The sequence below is a fragment of the Ambystoma mexicanum genome, chromosome 11, assembly GCF_040938575.1.
Source record: "Ambystoma mexicanum isolate Mex_15411 chromosome 11, UKY_AmexF1_1, whole genome shotgun sequence".
Taxonomy (NCBI): Eukaryota; Metazoa; Chordata; class Amphibia; order Caudata; family Ambystomatidae; genus Ambystoma; species Ambystoma mexicanum.
In genome coordinates this window covers 1,460,359,757-1,460,383,397 of record NC_090934.1, presented here as the reverse complement: position 1 = coordinate 1,460,383,397, position 23,641 = coordinate 1,460,359,757, and the positions used below count along the sequence as shown (strand labels likewise).

General features: G+C 47.6%; 1 protein-coding gene across 2 annotated transcripts in view; it reads left to right on the top strand.

Annotated features, from left to right (window-relative positions):
* IQCH (IQ motif containing H) overlaps window positions 1-23,641 on the top strand; it is a 1,923,049-nt gene that overhangs the window by 1,863,086 nt on the left and 36,322 nt on the right. The window lies entirely within an intron of this gene.

Below are 23,641 nucleotides of genomic sequence, written 5' to 3'. Positions count from 1 at the left end.
GGCTGCCAAAGTAGGGGCTTAGGTAGAGGGCAGTCATTGGCTGGGGGCAGTATGACCCAGAGACCAGTGATTGGTCATTAGTAGAAAGACAGTTCAGAAACAAAACTGAAACTGATTTTTTCTTTACTGAGGATTCCCAGCCTGACGACGTGGAATGAGCATGTGAATCCATGCCAGACCCATGCTGGAGAAAAACAGTTAAAGGTAAGTCACTTGTTCCTTATTCAGCGTACTTCCTTGTGCCAAAGAAACACCTTTCCATGCGCTCAGTACCAGATCTGCGCCCTGCAAACAAATATGTCAAACCCCAAAAGCTTTGCATGATCACGCTTCAAGAAGTAATCCCCCTCTTAAAACGGGGGGAACTACATGGCAACATTGGATATGAAAGATGCATACTTTCATATTTCCCTGCTCACAGGAAATATCTGAGTTTCAAGATAGCGTGGGGTTCACTACCAGTTCAAAGTACTCCCCTTTGGCATCGCCTCAGCGCCAAGAGTATTCACAAAGGTGCTTGCAGTAGTGGCAGCACACTTGCGCAGAAAGTGAATCCCTGTATACCCTTATCTGGACGACTGGCTAATTACTGGGGGAATCCGCTCAAATTTGCAAGCAAAACATACAAAAGACAATAGACCTTCTTTTCAATCTTAGTTTCTCCATCAACGAAAAGAAATCAAGTCTAGTCCCCAGCCAAATAAAACTATTTCTTGGAGCAATTCTAAAGACAAAAGAGGAGTTGGCTTTCTCATCAAACGAGATAGTACAAAACATGCTGTTGCAAGTACCTCACTACAAGACCGGTCGCCAGATAACTGTATGCAAAGCAATGCGCTTGCTTGGGATGATGGCCTCATTCATTTGAATCCACACGCACGCCTGCGCATGCTTCCAATGCAGGAATGGTTAGTGAAACAATGGTCTCAGGCAAGCTGTCACACTTCCTTCACCACACAGCCCACGGCCAGTCGACACGTGCAACAGCCCAGAGATACATCAACTTCTTGGAACTTTTGGCAGTCCTCAAGGCTCTTCAAGCCTTTCTGCAACATCTTACAGGTCAAACAGTGTGAGTCCCTACAGACAGCACCACTGCTATGTTCTACATAAACAAGCAAGGAGTCGCACACTCTCAAAGTCTGTCCAAGCTATCCCAAAAAATATGGAAGTGGGCACTTAAGCGCCACATGTTCCTAACCTCTCCACATGTTCCAGGGGAACTCAATTCTCTGGCCCACTCTCTAAGCAGATACCCTCTACTAGAATAAAATGAGTGGTAACTCGACAAAGATATCCTAAACTGAATATTCTCACAATGGGCTCACCCCTCATTAGACTTGTTTGCCACAATCCTAAACACACAATGCCCAGACGTCGCGTCCAGGTTTCCCCAACCAGGGTCCAAGGGGAACGCCCTGTGGATGAACTGGTCAGGGAAATTTGCTTAAGCTTTTCCTCCAACACCACTCTTGAGCACAATAGTGCACAAAATGCACCAGCAACAAGTAACTCTAATCCTGGTTGCTGCTATGTGGGTGAGACAACCATGGTTTCCACTTCTGCTCAAACTGGTGATGTGCGACCCAATCAAGCTCCCGTGCCCGTACAACATGCAAACACAACACAAGGGAGAATCCCTCCATCCGTGCCCTCTATCTATGAACTTGGCAGCCTGGCTCCTGAAGTCCTAGAATTTGGCCACTTGAATCTTCCACAAATTTGTATGGATATCCTAAAGGAGGCATGAAAACCCAACACCAGACACTGCAATTTCAATAAGTGGAAGAGATGTGTGATATGGTGCAGGTCACAAACACTAAACCCAACAGAATGTTCCTCAGCTAACATTGTACATTACATGCTTCACCTACTAGACTCCAGCCTAGTATTCCACTTCATCAAAGTACATATGGCGGCCCTGTTAGTTCCTGTCATTTAAGCATTTATGGAAGGGGTAAAGAGGCTACACCCTCCAATTTCCAAACCTCCTCCGAGTTGGGATCTTAATGTCGTGCTCTCAAAGCCTTTGAGTCCCCCTTTTGAGCCTATGCACAAGGCCAGCCTAAAACATCTGACTTACAACACTGCATTCCTAGTATCACATACCATTACATGACAAGTCAGTGAGCTACAGGCTTTGTCCGAACAAGACCCTTTCTTCGTAATCCACAAGGACAAGGTTGTCCTCAGAACACACCCTAGGTTTTCACCTAAATTCATCTCAAAGTTCCATGTTAATCAAGCCATAGAACTTCCTACCTTCTTTCAAAATCCATCCAACTCAGCTGAAAGGAGCCTCCATACACTTGATGTACGGAGAGCGGTCTTGTACTATGTGAACCAAACTAAATCTCTGAGGAAAGCAGACCAACTATTTGTTTCCGTAGCACCCGGGAGAGAGGGCGTCTTGAGCATGACCTCCTTAAGGTCTGAAAAAAAGCCTCAACACCTTTCTCTTTACCTCTTACTTTTCCTCCTCTCTTCCCTGCTAATTTTTTTTTTAAACCAATTTTATTTTTGAAAAGGAGGCAAACATCAAACCACTTCTACACTTTGTTCTGTAATACAGTGCTATGATCTGCATACATAGTCCAACATTGTCAATATCGAAATAATGTCTCCAATTTTTATGATGGTGAACTTTACCCCTCCCTTTTCTTTTCTTAGGCAAAAGTCCTTGGACCCTTTCATTATCTTCTCCCTGGACCGGCTGTGAGGTGTGATCTCCTCATTTCTCTCAGCGAATATGAACGTTCCAGAGTATTCGAGGTTTGAAGTAGTGGGCTTCCCTATCCTCTACATAGTCCTGGATGGGGTCCCAGATAGACAGGAATTTCAAATATTTCCCTGTATTTGTGGCACAGATGTTTTCCATTGCCATGACTCCCCAAACTTTGACCCACCACCAGGGCGCCGTAGGACCATCTTTCATCTTCCAGCGTTGGGCCACTGTCATTCTCGCTGACATCAATAGATGTGTTATTAAGGCCGCCTTGTTTCCAGAAGCAGCGTATTTCCCCTACAATACCACTCCCAGTAAGATGATTTTGGTGACCATGGCAGCTCCGTTCCTGTTATGTCCTTGATGAGCCCCAGAATTTCTTTCCAATATATGATCACCTTTGGGCACGCCCACCACATATGGATCAGGTCACCCCTTCCTCTACATTGTCTCCAGCATTCCAAGGGGTATTCAGCATTTATTTTGTGTAGGTAGTAGGGGGTCATATACCACCTCTAGCAGAGATTGTACGCCAATTCCTTGATTGACGTAGATTTAGACAGCTTGTGCGCTCTTGACCATATTTGGCCCCATTCTTCCTCCGTAATCGTTTCCCCCTATGTATATCTCCTAATCCCTTTTATATGGGAGATTATTTCTGCTTGTGCCTTGTCCAGTAGTCTGTATAGTTTAGTTACCCACATCATAGTTTCCCCTTCCTGCTTTGTAAGTTCCAGGCCTACCGGGGTTCTTACTCCAGCTTTCTTTACTGCTGGGTGGGAGATCCAGTGGCGGAGTTGGATGTATTTATAACTTTGATTTTCTCTGATTCTGAATTTCTTTTTGCAATCTTCAAATGAGATTGGGACTCCTTCATTGTACATATCATTTAACGACAGTTTTTCAGCTCCCCCCAATCTCTCCCAGAATTGTTTATGGAGTCCCGGAGAGAAGTCTGCATTATGTGTTAGGGGGGGGACAGTGGGCCCAGTCCCCGTCGCATCTTCTTCCCCCAGATTGCTTGATCCCAGCTGTGCTGGGCGGCTTTGGTGGCCTCCAGCAGTTTTCCCCCTCCCTTGTGGGCATCGGGGTTTAAGAATTGTATTACTTTTAGCAGGATTGTTGTAGCTGCTTGTTCTTAGTCCACCCAGGCACAGAGTCCTGACCCGCCTATTTCAACATTAGGGTCATATGTGCTGCCAATATATACCTCCCGATGTCCGGGACTCTGAACCCACTGAGGAGCACTGGTTGCGTCAGGATAGGTCTTTGGATCCTGTTTTTTATTCTGCCATATGAAGTTAAATACAGCGTTCTGAAGGTCATTGGTTAGCCCTGGGGGTATATCGACCGGGATCGCGCTCACTCCATACAGTAAGCGGGGGAGTAATGTCATTTTTATAGCGCCAATTCCTGCGAACCATGAAAGTTCCTGGACGTCCCACCTTTGCAGGTCCTCTTGAAGTCGCTTCCAGAGGGGCACAATATGTGCTTTAAATAGATTCCCTTTGTCTCTAGGTATGTGGACCCCTAAGTACTCCAGAGCCTGCTCTTCCCATTTTAGGGGGTATACCTTCTCCATGGGCGCTAGGACTTCCCTCTTTTCTAGGATATTTAATGCTTTGGATTTGGAGTAGTTTATCGCGAATCCCGATACCCCCGCAAACTTCTGAAATTCTGTTATGACCTTGGGTAATGTGTTTCCCCATCTGCCATATAAAGCATTATATTGTCCGCGTAAAGCACAATCTTATGGTTAGTCCCCCCCCCCGCTAACAATTCCCTTGATACCTGGATCCCTCCTTATCCGGATTGCAAATGGTTCCATTGCCATTGCAAAGATCAGCGGAGATAGGGCACAGCCCTGGCGTGTGCCTCTCCTAATGTTGATCTGTTTCGAGGTATGGCCATTTACCAGGATGTGCGTGGATGGGAGCTGGTAATTTGCCAACACCATCTTGATGAATGATGTCCCACACTGAACCCTACCAGCACCAACCTTAAATATTCCCAATTTACACTAGCGAAAGCTCGCCTGGCATCGAGAGCTGCTATCAAGAAATTTTGGTTCGTTCTTGTACCCCAATCAATGACATCTATAGCCCGCCTCACATTATCCTGTGTGTGCCTCCCTCTTATGAAGCTGGCTTGGTCCTCGTGTATGATGTCTGGTAAGACTTTCATTAACCTATTTGCCAAAATCTTAGCATAAAGTTTTGCATCCGTGTTAAGGAGAGCAATATGACGGTAACTAGCACATTCTACTGGATCTTTCCCAGGTTTTAGCGCTAATATCGAAGCCGACTTCCCCATGTTCACCGAGACAGACCCTGTGTCTCTAATCACGTTGAAAAAGCGAGTGAGGGGGGGCTATTAGTTGTGTCTGGAACGTTTTGTAATAGCAATTACCCAGGCCATCTGGGCCTGGGTTCTTCCCACTTGGCAGTGATGCTATCGCCTCCCTGACCTCTTGAGCTGTTATCTGTTCCCCTAGCCTGAGTCTGTCTTGTTCTGTAATTTGTGGCATTGGGATTGCGGACATGTAGTTCTTTTGGTTACCATTATCCAAATTCTCACTAGCCAGTAGCTCCTCATAAAATTGGACCATTATTTCTAATTTCGCCTCGTCTACCGTGTTCATTTCCCCTAGTCTATTTTTCAGCCCAGCAATATTATTGCGAGCTTTGTAATAAGATTGCTTGGTTCTCAGCAATGCCTGTGCCACTTTGTCCGCAGTATGGTTCTCTAGCTTGGCTCTAACCTTCCGTAGTTCCCGCAGAATCTTGAGCATCTGACGGGTTTTGTGCTGCATTCTGCCTCCCTCAGGTCTTCCTCTAGTTTTCGTGTTATGGGGGCTTTCTCCCTGTAGTATAGCGCTGCTTGTGCTATAAATTCCTGTCGCACTACAGCTTTCCCTGCGTCCCATACTACCTTCCATTCTGTCTCCCCGTTATCATTCTCCTTAAAATAATTCTTTATAGTACTTTCCATGTGCGTTCTGAGCGCGATATCCCTCAGGATTATCTCATTTAGCCTCCACTGCGGTCGGGCCTATGTCCTCCCCCTTTCAGTTCTATGCAGACAGACACCGGGGCATGGTCCGAGAGGTATTGTACTCCAAATTCAATGTTTGTAATCTTGGGGATTAAAGAAGACAAAAATAAGATCATATCTATTCTAGAGTAGTCCCTATGTACAGCTGAATAGTGTGTGCATTCTCTATTTTGCTCCTGGAAGAACCGCCATGTTTCAATCACCCCCCCAGTCCCTAAAGAGCTTACCCAAAGCCTGTCTGTTCTTCTGGTCTGCGGCCGTAAGGGGAGTGTTTTGTCCATTACACAATTAAAGCCCCCCCTATGATCAACTGGCCTTCGCACCATCCTCCAACTTTCTGGAGCAGTTTGGCGATATATAAATCTTGTCTTTCATTGGGGACATAAAACGCTAAGATTGTGTATGTATTGATTGTGCCTTTGATTCTCACGTATCTACCCTGGCCATCCCTTATCATGTGGTGTTTTTGAAAACCTAGGTTGCGACTGCACAAAATTGCCACTCCTTTTTATTTTTTCCCACACCGGGCCGGTAAACCCTTTGCGCCCTATTCTGAGGTACCTTAGCGGGTCCCTCCTTTAACGCCTGGTCTGACCAAGCGTTGTGGATGGGACCTGATAAGGGACTTTGGAGCTAATAACGGTACCGCAAATTGCGGTACCGTTATTAGCTACTTCCCCATTCCCATTGAGCCCTATGGGGGCTGAAATGGGAATGGGGAATGGTTTTTTCAATGGGGATTTACCGGTCCCTCCAAGGTCGGAATGTACCGGTAAGTCCCCATTGAACCGACCCGGAGGCTGTACCAGTATGGGAGGCAGCCATGGAACTAATTGCTCCATGGCTACCACCATACTCGGAATGAGGCTCATAGTGTTGGAGTGGGTATGTCTTGCATCGCATCCTCTTTTCGTCTTTCTGAAGGACATGGGTCTCCTGAAGGATTGCTATCGCTGTGTGCATCGCTTCTAGTATACCCAGAATTGCTCTACGTTTAGCAGGGGAGTTCAGCCCCTTCACATTAATCGATACTATTGTCGCCTTCTCCATCATACAGTAGTCTAGGTCGGTCCCTTTATCTCACTTCCGGCTTCCGGTCTTGGATCCCCTTACCCACCAGTTCAGTATCTCTGTTCTGCCCTTGGACTTCTGTCTTATATTTCTTTTGTGTGTCTTGGCTCTTCCCTCCCTCCCCTGTCCCCCCCTTACCAACTGCCCTCCCTGCTCCTGGGATTTCGTGTGGCCTGGGTTCCTAAGAATCCACTCGCCGGTCTCATTTGCGCATTGGGCCATAAGATTTTCCCAGTATTCGGATTGCCAGGATCTACCCTTATCCTGACTTAGCTTCCAATATGGCCTCCTACCCACGTGCAGACGCCTCTATTATAATCTGTACAGCCTATGCTTCATAGTCTGTTTCATTACCAGTGTCTGTTACATGGGTCACCGCCCAATGTATACCCCTGTCGGACTGGTCATTCCTGACTCTTTTGAAGGTTTTCTCTGCTGAAGGACTTTCCTTAGTTTTCTCTACCTTTCTCGGTCTTCTTCTTTTCCCCGTCGACCATTCCCATGGCTTGTCTGCTGCAACTGGGGGGGAGTGGGCGGGGGGGGTTTCGCAGTGGCCTAGTATCAGTTTGAGTTTGGTTGTCCACAGTTGCAATAGTGAGAGACCTTCATAACAGGTGTTGATTCTCCTCCGTTTCCCCTCCCATGTAAATGATAGGCCGAACGGGTGCGTCCATCTATGCGGTATGTGCTTTGCCTGAAGAGCTTTCGTGACTGGCTGCATTAGCCTTCTTTTGTGGAGCGTGGTCAGCGCTAGGTCTTGGTAAAGTTGTATGTGGGTGCCATTAATCGCAAGATCAGTCTGGGTTCTCGCCGCTCTCAGGACATCATCTTTCAGGCAGTAGGACGTCATGGCTATCAAGACATTCCTTGGCCTTGCTCCCGGTTCGCTCCTCTTGGGGCCTACCCAGTGTATTCTGTCGAATTCAATCTTCTCGGGCTGGGTATAATTGAGCAAGCTGCTGAAGCATTGCTGCATGGTGTCCTTTAGGTCTTTATCAAGCACCGATTCTGCTAGGCCCTTGACCCTGATATTACATCTTCTTGAGCGGTTTGCCAGATCTTCCGCCTGGAGCTCCAGATTGTTTGTAGCAGTGGCCAGTTGATCCAGCAAGACACTGTTCTGTTTTTCTTCCTCCATACATGAGAGTCCGTTTTCCACTATACCCACTCTTTCCCCCAATTCCACCATTTCCTTACTGACCACCTGTTACGCTCATCTGGTATCCACAGGGACGCCACCCAAACGGGTTACTCGCTGGTATGCTTCTCAGCTTTGCCCTGATGTGGTCTGCGGGGAAGGTTCTGCCTGAAAATACAGGAGGACTGTGTTCAAGACTGACCAACTGGGGTAAGTACCCTCCCTCCACCCCGTATGATTTCAGTCCCTCTGGCGCCCTCTCCTCACCTTGTGGTAGAATTAGGCGTGCTCTCCGTCCTGCCTTCTTTGCAGGGGCACGTTGTCTTTCATGGGCGAGTGCGGTCCAGTTACTTTACTGACGCCGGCCCGTTTAATATTGTTCAGGTAGGTCTTATTGCTGTTCTTTAGTTTTGTTGCTATCCTGCATGCTTTTCTTTGTTTAAAATGTCTCTTTTTTCTCCCTTAGGTATGCAGAGCTTCAGTGCGGCGAACTGGCTTGGTTGAGCCCTGCTGGTAAATGATGGCGCATTAGGAGCGCTATGATGTGGTAAGTAAGCGCTATGCGCAGCGCTGCAAAGTCTTGCCTCTGCTAACCTGTGTTTTCCTTCCTTGTAGGTCCCGGTGTTCTTCAGCGCGAGTGGAATATCCGGAGTGGTGCCAGCCGAGAGGCGACCAGCCAGGTAAGCCTTTTGAGCAGTTCGTAATTTGTAAATGTCTCTACTGCTTTCTTTAATGTTGCCTCTATCTTCCTCTTTCAGGTCGTTCTGTCCGGTAGGCGTGCAGATTCAAGGAAGCTGTTCTCAGTAGCTGCGAGTGTTTAAAGATGAAGACTGCAGGTAAGATGCTGCTGCTAATGATGTTCCTTTTGTCTCCTTCCAGGTTCTGCTTCTCCGAGGTTCGAGGGAATAGCTGGACACGGTGAGCGTCACGTTGCAAGCTGCAAAGTAAGGCGAAGCGTGTTGTCTTGCTCGGGTGTGGTTTAAATAGCCCCAACAAAATAGTCCAGGTAAAGTAGTCCCTAGGCTACCACACCCAAAACACTAGACCGCATTGCTTGGTTCTTAGGAACCAAGCTTTGTGGATGCCTCCATGTTTGCTGACAATACAATAAAGTAGTTCGCAAGCACATTGTTTTTCATGGTGTATGAGCCTGGCACCATAGGTGCCAGGACTGGCCCCATGAGGGCTTTTGAAGAGGATGCCAGGCTCTAGAGGCCCGAGTCCTGACTCCACCTGGCCAATGGGTTTGGGCGAGGGTCGTGACACCACCTGCAAGGAGGATTTCAGTTTGTCCTTCATTTGTTCTAGCTGGTTCTGGAAAGTGCTTATCAGCCTGGCTTCCATTCCTTTCAGACAGTTTAAAAGATCTTCCTTATTAGAAGCCATTGTGTTCAGGGGCGTGCTAACTGCAAGGGCTGGAAGTTCTGGTGGGGGAGAGGGCGATGAGGTGAGTGGCTGCCGCCTTTGTCTCCAGCACTTCTCTATCTGGCTCACCTGGGTTCTGACGGGGGTTCTCGCTCTTGAAGGGCCTGTCTTAGTTTTGGCTCCCGGCATCTGAGTTGTCCTGACCAGGGGGTGGGGGGACGTGAGCCGGCGGGGTACGGGGAGTTGTGCTGTTTCCCCACCTGTCGGGCGTTCTACCCCCCTTATTGATGTCCCTTCTGTCTATCGCTGCCACGTCTTCCCCCTTTCGGTTATTTGATGTTTTTCCAGGCCTTCGTGTTTTGCTTTGACCCGTCTCCCTGTTGCTCGCGCACTATCTTTACTCTTTTAGTGGATGTTTACTTCTGCTCCTCAGCTCCCCTCTTTATTGTTGGGCTTCACTGATGCAGGTCTTACAATTTCAAACCATGTGTTATAGGTGTTCCGCCCTCCTTTTATATGCGAAGACTCCTGGATTATAAAATCTGGATCAACAGTTCTGAGCATTCGCTTTATCACCCGGCGGGAGTGACCGTTAGTTAGTGCTGGACCATGTGCGCCCCACCTCCCGGATCAGCTATACACTTGTTGCCCTTCTCGTGGGAGCTACGAGAGCCCTATCCCGGTATGTGTTTGCTGCAGCTTGCGGCTCACCAGAGGCCTCCCTCCCGCCTGGGATAGTCGGAGGGCGTTTGTACTACCTGTGTGGGTCTCTTTGGTTCTACTCACTGTTTCAGTGCTGCAATAACGCAATGACAGGCGGTCCGCCAGCCGATCCTGCTTCTCTTCTCCTCATCCCCCATGGTCCGGTATACTCGTGGGCACTTTCTTCCCGTTGTCCTGCGGGGCTGTGAGGTGTGGTTCTGCAGGAAATGTCACAGCGTGTTGCTGGGAGGCTCCGTCTGGGCCCAATTGGGTGACTGTGGGGATGGCGGGCTCGGATCCGTCCCCTCTGGGATCCACCTCCCCTCGCGCTCGGAGCTCGGAATACTTTTGCACGTTTGTGGCTTGTTTCAGGACTTCGATCCGGGAGCAGCTGCCTTTCACTTCTCCCTCTTCTCACGCTTTTGAGCCAGATCAAATTTCACTTGTATATCGCCTCTTAGATTGTGTCCTGGATTGCGGGCAACTCTCTGCTCACTGGTGCCGTCTCCCACGTTGCGCTCCTCTGGGCCTGTGGGGCGCAATGCGCCTGTGGGGAGCATTGCAAATTCCGTCCCAGGTTCCGACTTCCCTGCCTATCCGCTCCTTGGTCCGCTCTGGCCTGGGAAGTGGCTTTGCCCCAGCGGTTTGGGCCTGTTGCGCTTTTCCTACGGGCCGGTTCACGTGGATCCCGCTGGGCCTCAGTAAATGTAAGGGCACCTGTACTTGCCAGCATTCAGGGGGAGTCGGTTTGCTGTGCTCTCCTGAGGGAGTATCGAGTTACTTGCGCCCCAGTTGCTTGCACCGTTACGGGTATAGTGTGTCTCCCTTTCGAGTCACTGATGCTAGCCCCCATAGTGCGCTCACAACGCCTCACGTAGGGTTTCTCCATGGTGTACGTAGTGTTCCTTCCTCGCCGTAGTCGATGACTGTGTCCGCTCTAGCTCCGCCGAGGTGCGTTATGATGTTTCGGCAGTCCGGGAAGGTCAGCTCCCTTTGTTCCGGTTGCTATGAGCTGCACTAATGCATGGATTAGATACAATTTCTGTACGCTTGGGCCGCTTGGTTGCTTCTTTTGTGGCTGTCTGCACAGAGGACCAGAGGTGCACGTCTTCATGGTCCGGCGGCCATCTTGAAATCTCTTCCCTGCTAATCTTACAGCAGCGTGACTGATGTGCAGGGCCCTTTTGTCTCCTCAGTGTCTTGACCCTCCTACATCACTCATCCCAGCCGCTGTCCTTCTACCCATGGGTGGTTGCACTTACTTTATTCTCGCTTTAGCACTTACCCTGAGCACTTCTGCATGAGCATCAAAGCACCTATCCCCCACCTCTTCCCCTCTGCACTTGCACGTTCTTTTAAAAAAAAAAAAACTTTCTCTATTGGTTTCATAAAACAGTTAACAATATCCACGCCACCAACAGGGTGGCGATCCCCCAACCCACACCTCCTTGAACATTTGAGCAAAGCAGAATGAATTCCACTCATAACAAGTTTGACCTTTGGGCCCGGTGAGTATTGTTTGTGGGCTCTCCCGTATGGGGCAGATGTCATTCGTAGCCATGAGTACATCATTACCATTGTTCCTATGGCTCTCCAACTTGTGAATCACGGGGGCATGGGGAACCCATGACACCATTGTGGCAAGTGTCAACTTCCAGCTCTATGTGCATCTGTGAATTCTCAAGGGGAAAGGTCTCTCAGTTTCGGGCTCCATGATGGAGGGGGGCGAGCTCTGCAGCCTTCCGGCCATTTAAGTTATAAAGGGGCCCAATATTCTTTTGGTCTGCTGGTGCTAGGTAATAACGCTGCATATTGCATTTCTCTCTTCTCGCACAAACATTACCCTGCAACTTATATACAGGCCCCCAGTCCCCTTAAGCTCCTTCAAGGAAGACATTACCTCTCTCATAGCAAATAATTCCAAGCCCCACTCCCAAAATATCATTCTAGGAGACTTTAACCCAGGGCTTAATGACCCTAACGACTCTCCTGCTGCCTTCCTGGCTAACGCCTTATCCTAGCATGACTTCACCCAAGTCGTTACACTACCTACCCACCAGAAGGGCAGAACTATTGACAGGGTCGCAGCCCACAACTGCAATATCACTTGCAAAGCCCCACAACCTCTTGTATGGACTGACCATTTCCTCATATTATTCGACATCTACCATAACAATCCTAACCCAAAACAACGCCCTTATGCACCAGCGTGCCTGACCAGAAACAAGCGCAACATCACCGCAGAGACCCTCACACCACTAATCCTCCCCCCTTTAAACACTATCCCAGCTACTGCCGACCTTAACCTTCTAGTCGACACCTACAATGATGCCCTAACTAGCACCATTGATGCCGTTGCCCCACTAAAGCAAAGCAAATGCAAGCCCATAGCTCACATGAACCCTTGGTACACACCGGAACTCAAAATTATTAGAAAAAAGAAAGCCAAGATGGAAACCCTATGGAAAACCAACCCCTTTGCAGAAAACGAAACTAATCTCACGACCATTTCCTCCCACTACAAGAAAGAGATAAACCGGACTAAAAAAGAAGCCTATAATGTCAGAATAAATAATGCCCAATCTTCTACTAAAGAACTCTTCACAATTCTGAAGGAATTAGAAAATCTGAATCCTCCAACAGATACCTGCGTGAAGGACAAGGCATGGTGTACCGGCATCCAAAATGCCCTAGCTAACGAAATCACTGGTCTTCAAAACAAAATCAAATCCAAAAGATTACAACTTTCAAACAGCAACGCCTTCACACCCAGCACACCTACCCCTACTAGCAATACTTCCGGCTTTACATTCAAACCAGTTACTATACCCGAAATTCAAAAAATCATAGCATCCCTTAAACCTTCTAATTGTAAAGGGGACAGCTGCCCCGCTCAGATCATCAAAGACGCGGCACAAGACCTTGCTCCCTTCATCTCCAAACTAGTAAACTTATCCTTCTCCACCAATTCTGTACCCAACAACCTAAAACAGTCTTGGGTTCTCCCTCTTCTAAAAAAACAATCTCTCGACCCGGCCATTCCCACCAATTACAGGCCCATCACCACGGTCCCCTTCCTGCTAAAAATCCTCGACAGAGTTGCCTATCTGCAAATCCAGGATTACTTGGAGTCCAATCAACTGCTAGGCCTGCGTCAATCTGGCTTCCGCCCCCAACATGGAACGGAAACTGCCCTTGTTGACCTTAAAAGCCAGATTGATGACATCAAGGACAAAAACAAAGCAGCCATCCTACTCCTCCTAGACCTCTCAGCAGCCTTCGACCTGGTTGACCACAAAATACCCTGCAACCACCTCTCTTCTGCAGCCCACTTCTCCCCCTCTGCTGTCATATGGATACAATCCTTCCTAGCCAACAGAACCATGAGGGTCTTTTCATCGGTGGCTGCAGCAGACCCCATCCCCATTACCTGTGGTGTCCCACAAGGTTCCTGCGTCTCCCCTACCCTCTATAACATCTTCATGGAGCCCCTTTTTGATAAACTGGTCCATCTGGGTGTCACCTACAACAATTACGCAGATGACACCCAGATACTCCTCACCATCTGTGGCAACTACAACACTGACACCACAAGGATTAACGAAATCTTCTCCATCATTCAGGCATGGATGGCCTCACACGGCCTCTGCCTGAATGATGAGAAGACCGAACTCCTCCTGGTCGGGTCCCCTAATAATCTACACTCAAATTTCACCATAGATGGCAACCTCATCCCAGTTGTGAAAAATGTGAAAACGTTAGGCTTCTACCTCAATGCCAATACCAACCTTGCCAAACAAGTCAATATGACTGCCTCAGCCACCTCATACACGGGAAAACTAATCAGGGCCTGTAGACCCTTTCTATCTACAAACAGCTGCCTCATTCTGGCGAGGGCCCTCATACAATCAAAGCTTGACTACTGTAATAGCCTTTATCTTGGTGCCAACCTAGCTATAATCAAGAAACTCCAGATCCTCCAAAATAACGCGTTGAGAGCAGCACTAAATATTCCCAAGAGAGAGCATATCTCCCACACAAGAATATCTTGTAAATGGTTATCCATTCAGCAGAAAATTGACCTAAAAACCCTCAGCCTCACCTACAAAGCCTTAAACCACCTAGCCCCACAGTACCTGACCAACAAACTTACTCTCAAACCTAACATAACAGTCACTAGATCATCCAATACTCTCAGCCTCATCGCGCCCAGATTCACAGCCAAAAGAGCGGGAGACTGGAGTTTCACGGTTCTCGCCCCTCAACTCTGGAACACCCTACCACCGAATATTAAACTGGCAAAATCCTTCCAATTGTTCAGAAAACTAGTCATTAGTTGGCTCCTGGAGAGGGTAACCTCAGATAGACTAAGCCTCAGTCTTTTTGTATATATTGTACATACTTTGATATGTTTCCTACTTCCTGCCTGTACACACCATATATGGCATTTCTCCGCCATCATTGTATAACTGTTTTTCTACTGTATTCCTTGTAACTTGTCCTTAAGCGCCCATTTACCCCTGGGTCTGGAGCGCTATACTAAATAAAATAAACAAACAAACTCATGGAGTTCAGCCATCTTTGAAAACATGGTGCACTGCGTTTTCCCCAAGGTCCTGTCCACTAAAGACCTGGCGGTCACCAATGCCATCCCCAACAGCTTCCCCTCCATACGGGTGCCACTCTCAATCAGTGCCATAAGCCACAGCTTGGGGAATAATGTCTATGTGTAGTCAACATTTGAGACATGCCACTTTCGACACTTTCCCAGAATGGTCTGATATGTGGACAGGCCAGGCGACGTGGAAGAAGTCAGCCTCATCTGAGCCGCCTCTTATACATAGAGAGGGTCTATCAGGGAAGAATCGGTGTAGTCGGGCAGGTGAGTAGTAAACCTGGTGCAAGAACTTAAAATGGGTTCATCAGTACCTGTTATTCAGGGACAGATAACAAGTTTGCATGCTGATGGCCTTCCATTGTACCTCAGTACCTTTCCCAGTGCCGATTGCCAATTGACTCTATAGTGTTTTCCTTTACTCTCCCTCTGCGCTCTGATCATCTTGTATATGGATATGACCAGTTTCCTGGTAGTCAGTGTGGAGATGGCATATTGCAGTCTCGGTAAGGGCGAAAGGGGGCCACAGGAAGTCTGGCCACTTAGATTTTTGGGTCTCTCTTAGTGGGAAGTACAGCAGCATAGTCACCACTGTCCACTCCCCCCTGGCCTTCAGGGCATCACATGTGATGAATTCTCCATTCTGTACAAGATACCCCAGGTTCAGAATCCCCAGTCTGTAAAAGGGGGTCTGGAATAGTATGGGTGATAGGGACCCAACAGACTTTAAATAAGGGAAGGTGTGGGAAGTAGCAAGCTCCTTCCCCCATCACCCTGCATACCTGGTGCCAAGTTCTACACGTGGTTTCCACTGGTTGGATCTCTGACCTTCCATCTTCTCAGGGTTCTCCCACAGCAGCCCCTTTAAGTCATTCAGGTGAGCTATCACCCTTTCTAGGTGTGTGTGCAAGAGTTCTGCAGTAGCGGACCACCACCAAACGGAGTACTGTATTTGTGCTGCAAGGAAATAAATATATACGTCCTGGTATTCCATCCCACCCTGTTCGTAAGGGAGGGTTAGAGTGTCAAAGGATACCCTTGCCTGTTTACCCGCCCAAGCAAGTTGGACCATCAGGCTCTTTAGGCGGCACCAGAAGGTTGCGGGGGGCCATGTGGGCGCGTTGTTGAAAATGTATTTGTTTGGGTAGGATCACCATTTTGGCCAGAGATATTTATTTATTTATTTAAACTTGTAACACGCCACATGCCAGAGGGCCTCAGGGCGCACATAACACAGACAGAACAGACACATAAGAGAACAGGTTGAATGAGGGCTTTAAGGTGTGGAGTTAGTCAAGGGGGTCGGGGGGTGAAGGATAGATTAATCAGAGGACTCAGTCAAGGGAGAGGTTAAAAAGGTGGGTCTTCAACCTCTTCTTAAACTTAGTGGTAATTTCAATTGTTCTGAGAGCGTTAGGGACGGCATTCCAGGCCTCTGTTTGTCAGAGCTGCAACCCTCTTCCTTTACCAGCCTAAACCTAGGCTGCACAAGTCTGGATTGATCCTTGGATCTAAGCGTTTGAGAAGGTACATATGCCTTTAGGCGGTCCCTGAGATATTTTGGAGCTGCATTGCTCACACACTTATGAGTGTAAGAATCTTGTAACGCGGTGTTTCACCGGGAGCCAGTGCAGGACCTGCCTAGAAGCAGTTATATGGGCATATTTGGATAAGCCAGAGATGGTGCAAACAGCTCCATTCTGAGCGATCTGCAATGCGGATAAGTTGGAGCTGGGAGCATCCGCTCAGGAGACTGTTACAATAGTCGAGGTGGGAATTGACCAAGGTAGAGGCCAGAACGGACACATTATTATGCAACACAAACGGCCGGATATGGTAGAGCGGCTTGGTGATAAAGCCACAGGAGGACCGTATCTGGGAGACATGCTGGTTCATTGTCAATTCGGCATCCAATGTGACACAGAGGGTCTTCACCTTCTTGGCCATTGGGATGATAGCATTAGAAATGCTGAAACTGTTATACTCCGAAGGCAAGGTTTTAAGTTTAGGGCCAGAGGCCACAATCAGTAATTCAGTCTTTTTGGTGTTAAGGGCCAAGGAGTTGGCTGCCATCCAATCGTGGAGAGCAGAATAGATTGTATTGAGATCCACTGAGTCCTGTGCATACAAGCCAGAGAGCTTCATGATGACCTGAGTGTCATCAACGTGATTAGTATAGAGGACACCCAGGCCGTCTAGCAGTCTTAAGAAGGGAATAATATAACATTTAACAAAGAAGGCGAGATACACAAACCCTGAGGGACGCCACAGGCTGTAATGGCTGGTGATGTGAAGCAGGCATCGCTGGTTGCCACTCTGGCATTATGAGGGCCAAGAAAAGAGGCAACCCATTGTGAAGCCAAGCTAGAACAGCCCACTATGGATTGCAACCTGTACACCAATAAAGCATGATCCACCATATCAAACGTGGCGGACAAATCAAGGAGCACCAGGAGCGCTGGCTGACCGTGATCAACAATATTCGACAGACTTGATTTAAGACCCAGCATGGCTGTCTCTGTGCTGTGTCTGGCTCTAAATCCTGACTGACGTATTCCAAGAATATTGTTCTGTTCAATGAAACTCTGGAATTGTAGACATGCAACCTTGTCCAGAATCTTAAGAAGAAACGGGACGTTGGTTATGGGGTGATAGTTATCTGTAGACATGGGATCAAGGTTATCTTTCTTCAAAAGTGTGGTGATCCAGGCCTCCTTGAGAAAGAGTGGTACAGATCCCTCTGCAAATTAGAAGTTGACCAATCTTGTCACCCAAGTACTCGGCACATCTATACAACCAATAAAAAGTCCAGATGGACAAACGTCCCCCTGGCATGAGGTAGGTTTCATGTTGGTGACAATCTGGGAGAAGTCAGTCTCAGTGCTAGGTGTAAACTAGATCAGGGATATTAGAGACTAGTGAGGATTTAGATTTAAGAGGGTCAGTCAAAGAATCCCTCGCCATGTTACACAAATTCCTGGTATTCTGGATGGAACTTTGATGAGCTGCAAATTTATCAGCAAAGAAATTGTAAATTTTCTGACACCGGTCAAAATTCTTCACCGGTCTGACCGTGGTAATGGGCTTCCCTTTAAATTCCTTCAGGATGGCAAACGGGTCCTTTGAGCTGGATTTAGCTTGCGTGATCCTGGAGTTATAAAGAGAAGATTTTGCTTGTGTGATAGCATCCTTGAACTGTTTAATCAATAGTCTATAGGCAGCCATGGTTACTAGCGAGGGATTTTACACCAGTCACGTTCTGCTGATCTCTTCTGGTGCCTAAGGTGAAGAATGGTGTCATTGAACCAGCACTTGTTCAATGTCTGGGGAATCACACGACGATTTATTATGGTTGCTAGGGAATTAATAGCCCCCTCCAGCGTTACTGTCAGGTGACGGGCTAATTCATCAGCCTTACTATAATTGTCCAAAGAGCCAAGTTTACATCTAATCAAGGGTGACCGCTTTGCAGGGGTGTTGTTCTTCCAATTTCTGGCTTTGATGACTAATCTAGGATTAGTATCTAGTCTTGCCGGTGACACAGTAATGTTCACGCAAAATGTAAGCAAATGGTGATCGGTCCAAATACAGGGGTTAGCAGCGAGATTAGAGACTGTGAGATGGTGCGAGAGAACCCAGTCAAGGGTATGCCCTCCAATATGAGTTGGTTCAGTCACCCACTGTGAAAACCCTGTAGGATCAAGGGCACCAAATAAGGACTGAGTGACATTATCTGAGGGTGAATCAGCCCAGTGGTTAAAATTTCCCATCACTAGAACGGGTGTGTTTACCGTAGTGATTTTATTCAAGAGGCTTATCGGCTGTTCCTCGAAGAGAGGAATTTGAGGTCTATAAATAATGACTATAGTTATTGACGCATTGTCTGATATTTTCAATTTTACTATAAGACTCTAACAGTCATCCAGTGCCTCATGCGACAAAGAATTGCATTGTAACTGATTTTTTTTACAGTAAGGCTACCCCACCTCCCTGACCGACGTTGTGGTTAGCCTGAAAGATTTGGTACTTATTAGGGATTGCTAAGGTGACTTCCGAGGGGGTGGTCTCATTAGGCTAGGACTCAGTGACTGCCAAGAGGTCGGGACTCAAGGTCGTAAGGAGGCCCTTGATCTCTACTCCATGTTACTTAAGTGAACGGGTATTAAGGAGGGCAAGATGAAGCAGGGAGTCACCAACTAGATAAAGTACAGAGTTTTCCTCTGTGAAGGCGGAATGAGGGGTCTTCTCTGCACTATTATCGTTGCTTTGGTAGGCATCAGTATGCGATGGGCTCGGTATATTTACGGGTGCAGGGAGATCAGTAGTCACTTGACTCGTGGCCTCCAAACCTGTGCTAGCTCTAGCAAACAGATCAGCCAGTGCATCCATATTTAATGTGGTTTCATCACTGCATTGAGTCGTATGATCATTCAGAGAGAGAAGGCAACCTGTATGGTTAGACAGTGGGCCATGTGTACATTGTCATGTTCTAGTGCCTCAAGCATGAATTTACCGATTCCTTTGAATGCTCATGATTAGATCGGCTCGGGACATACTAAAACTGGAGCAAAAAGAGAGAAAAATTCCCAAACTATCTGTACTTACTAAGGTGTAGAGAAGCAGCCTTCAGGTCTAACTGACGGCACTGCACACACGCACCTCACACGAACCTGCACAAACCAGCTTAGATGCGCCGGTGCCGACAATGTCTAAAAGGGGGGGGGGGAGCCTACTGGGCTTTTGGGAGCTGTAGTGTACAAAGGGGGAGAAATACAATTTGAATCTGATATAAATGGATTAACAATTTGAAATTAATAAAATGAATACAGATCGAGTGGCAGAGCACCTAAAATAAATTCTAAAGGCTAATACAGCTGATGCAGTTTTAAAAAGCAGCGCAGTCTATAAAGACTCAACCGATATGCTAAAAGCTGAAAGTAGCAGCAAATGAATTAAGTTAATTAGCAAATTAGCGCGTAGCAAGGAGGCTTTCAACACAATTTCTACAGTACAATAAATAGCGTTCTAAACCCCCTTCTTAATCCTTCTTCTTATTGCTACCACTTTGTCAGGACTTTTTATATCTTGACTATTGGGGAAATTACTCCAAGACAGTTCTTGGTCTTTTCAGTATCTTTTACATATATTGGGTTTCCCACTGTAACAAGGGAGTTCACTCCCTAGGCACTATTGAGATTTATGGTTTCTCTTGTCACCACTGTGACGAGGGTGTTCACTCCTGATGTACTATTTACTTTGAAGGCTACTCCTGTAATCCGGGAGACTATCCATTTGACTTTCTAGTCTCCTGTTTCCTTGAGTATCACCACTGGGTTGAGGGAGATTACACCAGAGAAATATCCAACTCTTCGGTCTCTTGGTTTCACTACTGTGACGAAGGAAATCATTCATGAGGAACACTTGACTTTTGGTTCTCTGGGTATAACTATTGCGACCAGTCAGATTACTCCAGAGGAATACTTGACTCTTGGTTCTCTGGGTATCACTACTATGACAAGGGGGATCACTCCAAAGGAATACTTGACTCTTTGGGCTCCCTGAACCCCGCCCAGCTTTCCAGCGACTCCTGTTACTTGTTTCTTCCCTGGGGAGCGCTAGTGGTTCTTCCCAGGGTCTCAGGCCACTTCGGTTCCGCTCGTGTTCACATCGTATTCCAGCTTTTTTTCTCTTCGGTCCATGCTGCTCCTTGGAGCATTAATGGCAGCAGTCTCAGCATGTTTTATGTACCCACACGGTGCACCTCGAAAGGCTATGCCACTGCTGAATTCTTCCTGCTTTCTCTGGCTCACGTGTTTCCTTTCAGCTTCTTCCGAGACCGGCTGCCTCTGAAAGCTTCGGGCAGTGCAGGTTTGAATTTCCGGGACCCTGCAGGATGTATGCCAGCTTCCCTCACTTTTCTTCTGCTCCCGAACACCTTCAGTCAATGTTTTTCATCAATGCCTCTGAAATTATCTTCCACCACCTCGTCACAATACTTTGGTAATTCCTTCTACTGTTGTTCTGTATGTTCCTTTGGTTATTCTTTTTCTCAGTCCTATCTGGACTTACAGGTGAGATAAGAGACTTCTCAATAACACACAGTAGCAGTTTTAGGTTGGAAGGTAGGAGTCAACAGGGCCATGGCTTCTGCGAACAAGGGCTTAGGGAGGTCTTTCATGGGACGGAAGTCCTTATCCCCACAAGGGGGGGGTCTCTCCCTATGTAGTCATCCTGCCTTTTACCACCCATAGGAGCACTATTGGGTAGCGGCCTCACCTCCCTAGCCTCATAGGGAAGGGTTCCCCTCTTAGGAGACATGGAACAAGAAAGAAAGGAAGGGACTGGACAGGGAAAAAGGGGGAGAAGGCAGGCAAAGAAGACCTGAAACTGGCAAGGAAAGCGGAGAGCAAACAGCCTCCTGCTTTAGCATTGAGACACAACTGGGAATCATGTTGGCAGGGTAGAAATACCCATAGCAGCGCCGACGGGTGATTTACTTCCCACGTTCCTGGTTGCCATGAGGAGCGTTAAAGTCGCATGGAGCATGCATGGATCACGCATGCGTGAAACTATCCGGTACTGCGCTAAGTATTTAGGGGAGTAGGTGAGCTATAGTAGGCTATTTTATATAATGTAGTTGGTTTGGCCTTAAAGTTTTCTAGCAGTGTATGGAGAGTGCCCCTTGTCAAGATGGAGGTTCACATTCAAAGCCCTGATTGATTGGGAATTGTTCAAGGGGAGACCATGAACATTCTAAACTGCCTTTCATTGTCTTAGCCCAGCTGAGAGGACATGTTATGAAGTTGCTCCTGTAATATTTGAGGCCTTTAGGTTTTTGAACTTTACGTTTTCAAGTAACAGAGTTTGGGTGCAGTGGAATCATCAGGAGTGAGTCCAGGAGTAAATCTGAATACAAGCAGTGGCTGCACAGGATCATCTTTGAACTCAAAGATAAGTGACTAGCCATCTGGCTATCGGTTCTAGTCTTGTAAATAGTATTTAAGAATGTGACTGTATATTGAAGTCCTAAAGGCAGTTAAGGAGAAGATTAAAGTTTCGTCAGTCTTGAGGGATGTTTATTTGTTGACCATATGTGCTGTGATTCATTCGGTGCAAGTGCTTGTAAATAGACATTTGAACCGATAGCTCGCACTCTTATGCTGGCAAACTGTACCTAGTTCCCAAGCTGAGGTTGACAAAGACTTCAAATTTGAGCGGTTGCTCAGTGAAGTGGAGTGCAAGTGCCAAGTGATTGCTTACGCTACAAGTCTGCATTGCTTGCAAGCCGTTCACATAAACTCTAAGTTCGCGTGCGGTGCGCGAGGGACTTCATTTCCGCATGTGCGCATATCATCTGTTCAATTGGCTACGTTAATGCGCGTGCGCATGTCTTCACAGGCTTCTTATCCATGTATCTTCAGTTCTGCGCGTGCGCCCATCCTCTGAGACTCGTGTCTTCTTACCGTGTGTGCGAGTTTCAACTAATCTGGTGCCTCCAGTCCGCGTGTGCGTGGATTGCCCGTATCCGAGTCTCTTTCCCGCACGTATGCGGTCCTGCACATTTTGGGGTGTCCTGGCGTGGGTGCGCGGGCCACGTCTTTTGAATTGTTATACGTTCGCATTATGCATTGGCTCACATTTCAAAGAGAAAGCGGGCGCAACTCAGCCTAATAAACTGGTCACAGCCAAGAGCAGTTTGCCTAAAGTGTGGCATTCAGCCTATCCTGCTGAGTGTGATCTAAACATGGCTAATAGGAGAACTTGAACTTGAGTATTCAGCACTCTTTAAAAGACTCTATGACTCCAGTTCAATGGGTTTGCTAAGCAGTTAAATTCTTCTCAGATGCTTCAAGGTCAGCAGAAGATATTTGAAGAGAGAGCAACAAAGGGCACCAGGCTTCTTAACTTCTATCTTCAGCAAGTACATGCAACTCCTCTGGGCTTTCACTAGAGAAGTACCAGGTATGGTTCTTTGGTTATTTTCTTGGAGGATATTAATGGAAAGCAGGTAAATTAACTTAGTCATTTAGGTTGGTTTGTGTTTGTTCTTCTTGTCTCATCTGCAGGATCTAAGGTTAGTGCAGACACAACCAACCTGGTGTTTATTATTTTATCCCTTTCCCCTTAGGGGTGTGACATGCAGAGCTGTGAGTCAATTGGTTCTGAGTGTTTCATTTTTCGGGGAATGTCGGGGGTTCAGCAGCTTCCACGGACTCAGGTCTTGGAATCTCAGCCTGACAGAAACGCTGCCAGCGGACTGACGCATTGATGTCAGCTGCATCTCGGGCCACCATGTTGTGTTCCTGCCTGCTGTCGCTGATGTTTGCTAAGGGATAGCCCATTAATGTCAGGAGTCACTGCCAGTCCATTGCCACCAATAAAGTGTGGCTGCAGGCCCAAGCGCCACCTGAGCTACAGGCTCCAACAGGAGGTCAGGTGTGGGGGACTATTGGGAATCGTGTCGCACAGCTCGGGGCATGACACACTCAAGGGAAAGTTCAGGTGCATTCACCAGACAGGTGGGGCATGACTGATACTCCTGACAAAATGGGTAAGATTGTTGTCACTTGCGCTATGCTGCACAACATGTGAATATGCCGGAATATACCCATATACCCATGCCTCCAGATGAGGACGTTGGTAATCTCTACCTGTGGTGTACCCCAGGGGTGTCTAACCTCTCGCCCTGGCTTTTCAACCAATACCTGGAAACTCTTGCCCACTGTATTGCCACTTTCAGCTCCAGTGCTATGCTGATGTCACTCAACTCATTTTCAGGCTGCCCTCGGCCACCTCCTCTCCGTCTCTCATCTCTGATTGCCTAACTGCCATTCAAGATTGGTGTACCGCCAGCGATCTTTGTCTGAACGCCAGCAAGATGGAGATCCTCCTCATCGGCACACCTTCACCCTCCTTTCCCCTCACTCTCGGGCTGGCCCCCCCTTGGCCCTCCTCCTACCCCCACCTGGAA